Raw genomic sequence first — 6,628 nt, forward strand, 5'->3', positions numbered from 1 at the left:
ACATTCTATTGGGTCACCTCTCTTTGGAATGGGCATAAATAAGAATCTCTTTCAGTCAGTTGGCTAGGTAGCTGTCTTCCAAATGTCTTGGAATAGATGAGTGAGTGTCTCCAGTGCTTCATCAGTTTGTTGAAAGATTTCAATTTGCATTCCATCAATTCACAGAGCCTTGTTCTTTGTCAATGCCTTCAGTGAACCTTGAATTTCTTCCTTAAGCATCATTGGCTCTTGATCATATACTACCTCTTGAAATAGTTGAACATCAACCATTTCTTTTTGGTATAGTTACTCTGTATATTTTTTCCATCTTCTTTTGATGTTTTCTGCATCATTCAATATTTTGTTCATAGAATCCTTCAATATTTCAAGTTGAGCCTTAAATTTTTTTCTTCAGTTTCGTCTGCTTGAGAATTGCTGAGTGTGTTCTTCCCTTTTTGTCTTCTAATTCCAGATCTCTGCACATTCCATTATAATATTTTACTTTGTTTTTTTGAGTTCCCTCTGAATTATTTTGTTAATTTCTTTTACATTCTCATTTCATCATCTTTTTTATCACCTCTACACTGGAGATCTAGTTTCAAAGTCTTTCTGACATCCATGTTGGTCTTTTTCTTCTTTCTTGTCTTCTTAATAACCTACTGCTTTCTTCCTACATGATTTTCTTGATGCCATCCCACAACTATTCTAGTCTTCAGTGTCTAATTCATAAAATCTGTTCTTGATATGATCTCTGAATTCAAGTAGGTTATCTTCAAGGTCATATTTCAGCTCCCATGGACTTGTTTTCATGTTCTTCAGTTTCAGCATGAAGGTACATATTAGCAATAGATGGTCTATTCCACAGTCTGCCCTGGCCTTGTTTTGACTACTGATATGGAGCGTTTCCACTGTAGGTTTCCACAAATGAGTCAAGTTGATTTCTATGTCTTCCATATGATGAGGTCCATGTGCATAGTTGCCTTTTATGTTGTTTAAAACAGGTATTTGCAATGAAAAAGTGATTGGTCTTGCAAAATTATATCATGGGATCTCCAGCATAGTTTCTACCACCAAGACCATATTTTCAAACAACTGATCCTTCCTCTATTTTGAACCTTTGCATTCCAATATCCAGTAATTATTAACACATCCTGATTCCATGTTTGATCATTTCTGACTGAAAAAGTTAGTAGAATTCTTAGATTTCATCATCACTGGCATTAGTGGTTGTGCATACATTTGCAGAGTGTTTGCATTAACTGGTCCTCCTTGTAGGTATATGAATATTACGCAATCACAGACAGCAGTGTACTACAAGATAGATCTTTCTGGAATACAACATTCTTTTTGATGACGAATGTGACCCCATTCCTCTTCACTTTGCCATTCCCAGCATAGTCAACCATGTGGTTTCAGATTCAATATAGTCAATAACATTCCATTTCATCTCACCAATGTCTAGGATAACAATGTTTTTGTGTTTCATTTTATTTTGTACAACTTCCATTTTTTTAGATTCAAACTTTGTACATTCCATTTTCCAATTATTAATGGATTTTTGTAGCTGTTTCTCCTCATTTTGTGTTGTGTCCCATAAGCAAGTAAAGGCCCTGAAAGTTTTGTTATTCACGTCATCATGGTCCACTCTACTTTGAGGAGGCATCTCTTACCCAGTTGTATTCTGAGTGCCTTCCAATTGAGGGAAACTTTTCCTAGCACTATATCCGACAATATTCTGGTGCTCTTCATCATTTTCAATATTCAGTATTCTGGTTCTGACAGTATTCCACTGTTATTCATAAGGTTTTCTGTGACTGAATATTAGGAAGTAGTCCATCTCTCCTTCCTAGTCTGAAATCTGTCCACCATGAGTGACCCTGCTGGTATTTAATATACCTGTGGCATAGCTTCCAGAATCATAGCAACACTCAAGCCACCATAGTATGACAAACTGACAGACAAGTGGTGGCTAGTAGCTGTGGCATTTAAAACTCCCACCAAACTACTTTTTCTTGATGAGTCTGGGTAAGAAAAGGTGGATAATAATGCTGGTGGGTTTTATGATTCAGTTATGAATGATTGCTAACAGGGTTAGTTGTGATTTCTTAATTTTGGCATCCTGCTGAGTATGGTGCCCTTGTAGTATAGTGGTTATGTGTTAGGATGCTAACCAAAATATCAGCAGATCAAATCAACCAACTGTTCTATGGGATAAAGATAATACTTTCTTCTCCCATAAAAATGTACAGCCTCAGAAACCCTAAACATGGTCTCTATAAGTGGGAACTAACTCAACAGCACACCACTGAGTATAAAATTCTGAGTCATCTCAGAAGCAGAGTGGGATATAGTAGGATCTCACTATCATTAAGGAAGAAGAATCAGGAGTACAGCACATTCTTTGGGCACTGAGATCTCTGCACACTGTACTTCCTCAATCGAGGGACAGAAAGTTCTGACACCAGGGAAAGAGCAGAGAAGCCACAGAGGAGTGGCAGCAACAGAACCAAGAGTCAAAGCATGAGACAGAGTAGTGGAGTGTGACATAAACAAAGCGAGTGACTTTATGCAGAAGACTTGCTTGCACTTACCATGCCTACAAATACTTAATTGAGAAGCTAGGTTTGTTGACACATGGAGAGTCAAGTGCCTTTAGGCTGAGGCTTATGGTAAAGTGGTGTGCCCTGTGAGCATTTATCAGTAGACCTGTGAAGGCTTTGTAACATTGCCAAAGAGGACAGAGTCCAGGCCAAGGGACTAACAGCCAAAGAGAAACCTGCCTGAGAGCCTCATGGAAGTAAAATGGAGAAGGACATTATGCTTGGTAAAATGGAGGGTCAGCAAAAAAAAAAGGAGACCCCCAACAAGATATATTAGCACAGTGGCAGGAGCAATAAGCTCAAGAGTAACAATGATTGTGAGATTGTCACAGGACTGTGCAGTGTTTCATTCTGTTGGTTGCTGTGGGTGAGAACCAATTTGACAATACCTAACAACAAAGTGTTGAAGAGCAAAGATGTCAGCTTAAAGACTAAGGTGTTCCTGACCCAAATTGTGGTATTTTCAATAACCTCATAGGAATGTGGAAGCTGGACAGTAAATAAAGAAGACCGTAGAACAATTGATGCATTTGAGTTATGGTGTTGGAGGAGATTATTGAAAGTGCCATGGGCTGCCAAAAGAACCAACCAATCTGTTTTGGAAGAAGTACAACCAGAGTGCTCCTTGGAGGCCAAGATGGGCAAACTTCATCTCTCATACTTTGGACATATTGTCAGGAGGGACCAGTCGCTGGAGAAGGATATCATGATTGATAAGGTAGAGGGTCAGAGAAAAAGAGGAAGACCCCCAAAGAGATGGATTGGCCAACTAGCAGCATCAATGGACTCAAGTGTGGAAATATAAAAGTATGGTTAGCCAGGATCAAGCAGTGTTTTGTTCTGCTGTGCATAAGGTCACTATGAGTTGGTATTGACTCGAAGGAACCTAACAACAACAATAACAAATCCTAAATTTCTCCTGAAGTGGTGCTGTAGTATAAGAACTGGAATGCAACTCCTTAGAAACCCTATACAAGTCACTAGGCATTGGAACTAACTTTATGACACTTAACAACTACAGCATCCTAAAATTATATCTGTAAAAAAAAATAATACATATGTTCACAGATTCATTCATTGTAGCACTATTTGTAATGGGAAAAAATTGAAAACAAGTCTAAATGCTCATCAGTAGAGAGCTAGTTAAATTTATCCTCATATTACCACACAACAGATTTTATGCAGCCATAAAATAAATAAGGAAGAAATCTACATATTGATAGGTTAGGGTCACAAGGATACATAAGACTGCCAATCATTTTGTATAATGTTTTAAAATTAGGAAAAGTGTGCACCAGGGTTGTATTCTTTCACCATACTTTTTAAATCATATGATTAGCAAATAATCCAAAAAGCTGAATTATATGAAGAAAACCATGGCATTAGAATAGGAGGAAGACTCATCAACTACCTGCAGTATGCAGATGATACAACCTTGCTTGCTGAAAGTGAAGAGGACTTAAAATATTTATTGATGAAGATCAAAGACCACAGCCTTTGATATGGGTTGTACCTTAACGTAAAGAAAATGAAAATCCTCACTACTGGGATAATAAATAGCATCATGATAAAGGTAGAAAATATTGTAGTTTTCAAAGACTTCGTTTTGCTCAGATCAGCCACCAACACTCAAGGAAGCATCAGTCAAGAAATCAAGTGATGTATTAAATTAGACAAATCTTCTCTGTACAAGATCTTTTTTAAAATGTTGAGCGAAGATATCACTTTGAAGACTAAGGTGCACCTGACCCAAGCCATGGTATTTCTAATAACCTCATATGCATGTGAAAGTTGGACAGTCAATAAGGAAGACAGTAGAAAAATTGATATGTTTGAGTTACGGTGTTGGAGGAGAATATTAAAAGTACCACCAACTGTCAAAAGAACAGACCAATCTGTGTTGGAAGAAGTATAACTGAATGCTCCCTGGAATTCAGAATTGCCATACTTCGTCTCTCATACTTAAGACATATATCAGGAGGGACCAATCCCTGGGGAAGGACACCATGTTTGGCAGCGTGGAGGGTTGTAGAAAAAGGGGAAGATCCCCAACGAGATGGATAACACAGTAGCAGCAGTGATGGACTCAAATGTAGCAGTGATTGTGAGCTTGGCTCAGGATTAGGCAGTGTTTCATTCTGTTGTGCATAGTGTCTCTATGTGTTGGTACTGACTCGATGGCACCTGACAACAACAACAGCAACAACAAAAACAGGCTACATTTTACAAAATAAAGTGGAGAATAATTTATTTACAAAATGAAACATTGGAATAAAAGCAAATAAAAATTATTACAATAAAAACACTAGTGAGGAGTGTGGATGGGATTGAGTGAAAAGAAAAAAGCTCTTCTTTACAGAAAATTATGATCTAATAGTAATGTCAAAGGAATGATTGCTGTTGATAAGTGCCATCGTGTTGTTTTTCAACTCATAGTGATCTTATATTCAATAGATCGAAACACTGCCCTGTCCTGCACCATGTTCACAATTACTGCTACACTAGAGCCCATTGTTGCTGCCACTGTGCCAATCCATCTCGTTGGAGGGGTGGGTCCTCTCTTTTTCCCTGTACTTTATCAAGCATGATGTCTTTCTTCAGGGACTGATCCCTCTTGGCAATATGTCTGAAGTATGAGAGACAAAGTCTGGTCATCTTGGTTTCTAAGGAATATTCTGGTTGTACTTCTTCTAACACAGATTTGTTTGTTTTTCTGGCAATCCATGGTACCTCAATATTCTCTAACACCAAAAATCAAATTGATCAATTTCTTCTATGGTCTTCCTTATTCACTGTCCAACAACTTTCGCATGCATATGAGGCTATTGAAAATAGCATGGCTTTGATCAGGTGCACCCTAGTCCTCAAACTGACATCATTGTTCTTGAACACCATAAAGAAATCTTGCGCAAATTTGCCTAATGCCATACTTTATTTGACTTCTTGACTACTGCTTCCATGAATGTTGATTGTGCATCCAAGCAAAATAAAGTCTTTGATAATTTCAATCTTTTCTCTGTTTATCATGATGCTATTTATTGGTCCAGTTGTGAGGATTTTTGCTTTCTTTACATTGAGGCACAATCTCCAAAATTGATATTTGTATCCATATGAACTTGAGTAGAATTGCCCTCATAGGATTTTCTTGGCTACAATCTTTATAGAAGTAGATTGCCAGGTCTTTCTTGTGCAGAGCAATGGATGGGTTTGAACTATGAACTTTTTAGCTAGCAAAAGATTCCTTAACCACTGTATCTGGTTAGAACCAGAGTCAAAGAATCATTAGTGGATGTCAAAACTAATATATGATAAGCTGGATTATTGCAAATGGCAAAAGTGCCACTTGCTATTTTTGCAAAGCTTCACATTAATGGTGAAAACCATAACCTCACATTACCATCTGAAATCTGTGATCAGTTTTATCATTGTCAGTAGTGATGTGTTTTATTTATATTGTTGTTATTTTTATTAAGTGCTATGAGTTGCTTCCAACACATAGACAACCTGCATAGAGTTTCCTAGGTGCACCTGGTAGGTTTGAACTACCGACCATGCAATTTTCAGTCCAGTGTTAATCCTATAGCACCACACCAAGAGTCCTTATTCACATAGTCACATATTTACATATGTGCCCCAATGCAATGCAGAAAGGAGTATAGAGCAACACCTTGGAAAGATTCATGCCAAAAACATTAACCTAAATCTTTCTGTCTAATTTTTATGTTTTTATGAAATATAGGTGACAGAAGAACATGTTAAAGAACACCAGGGAAGAGCAATCAGATGAATGCAAATAATGGGGGCAATTCTCTTCTCTATCTATTTGGTATCTTGACAATCTATAATAAGGTTGGAAGAAGAACTTTTTTTTTTTTTTTTTTACTGAAAACACTTTAAATTTCTGATTCTGAGTTGATTTTTGCTTGGGTAAGCATACTCTGAAATATAATCTGGGAGAATTAAATATGGACTAAGTATGTTCTGTTGGCTAATGTGCTGGACTGCAACGTTGGTTTGAACCACAAGGTCACTGGTTCAAGCTCACCAGT

Source organism: Chrysochloris asiatica, unplaced genomic scaffold (assembly GCF_000296735.1).
Source record: "Chrysochloris asiatica unplaced genomic scaffold, ChrAsi1.0 scaffold00147, whole genome shotgun sequence".
Lineage (NCBI taxonomy): Eukaryota > Metazoa > Chordata > Mammalia > Afrosoricida > Chrysochloridae > Chrysochloris > Chrysochloris asiatica.